At 42.6% G+C, this 671-nt stretch overlaps 1 non-coding gene across 1 annotated transcript; it reads right to left on the bottom strand.

The window, feature by feature from the left end:
• Nucleotides 1-399: 399 nt before the first annotated feature.
• On the bottom strand, nucleotides 400-469 carry TRNAK-CUU. Its single transcript has one exon. It is a non-coding gene; the product is annotated as a tRNA-Lys (tRNA).
• Between the last annotated feature and the right edge of the window lie 202 nt (nucleotides 470-671).

The raw sequence follows: 671 nt of genomic DNA, 5'->3' as shown, positions 1-671 counted from the left end.
AAAACTTGCCGGTTTATCCAAAATTGCCGGCTTGTAAATATTGATGGTACCGGGTCATAATTGTTGCTAATCATCAAGCTTGAAAATATACCTCCCTTATATGCATATCACTTGTAGCCCCCCAAGCCTTAAGAATGAAGCGTAGTAAGCGCTTAAGACTTGCTTCAATATAAACGTTACAACCTTGAAGAAATCCAGGTTTGTTCATCTCAGTCACTCATCAAAACTGAATATTCCACATATGTAGCCCCCAAGTGCCGGGTTGTCATGCTTGCAGCAACCTGGGACTTGTAATTGCCTTATGCTCATAAAAATTTCAACCAGTGTAGCCCCCAAGGACCGGCTTAGTAAGATAATACTGAGCTGGAACTTCAATGAAAATAACATCATGGGATGTAACTCCCACCATGGGGCTTGAACCCATGTCCACAAGGTTAAGAGCCTTGTGCTCTACCAACTGAGCAATGGATCCTTCAATATAATGGATTAAAGCTTGTGTACCTTGAATTTTTGACAGAAGCAATTGGCAGCCCCCAAGGGCCGACTCATGACAATGTGATGAGTCGGGTCTTTAATAAGGCGAGTTAAGAATGACTTTGCATTAGCCCCCAAGTGCCATGGTGCATGCTGGCAGTGACATGGGACTTACGTATTTGATGTAATCTGAATAA

The sequence above is a fragment of the Triticum dicoccoides genome, chromosome 6A, assembly GCF_002162155.2.
Source record: "Triticum dicoccoides isolate Atlit2015 ecotype Zavitan chromosome 6A, WEW_v2.0, whole genome shotgun sequence".
NCBI classification, from domain to species: domain Eukaryota; kingdom Viridiplantae; phylum Streptophyta; class Magnoliopsida; order Poales; family Poaceae; genus Triticum; species Triticum dicoccoides.
This window is presented reverse-complemented; position numbering and strand designations above follow the sequence as displayed.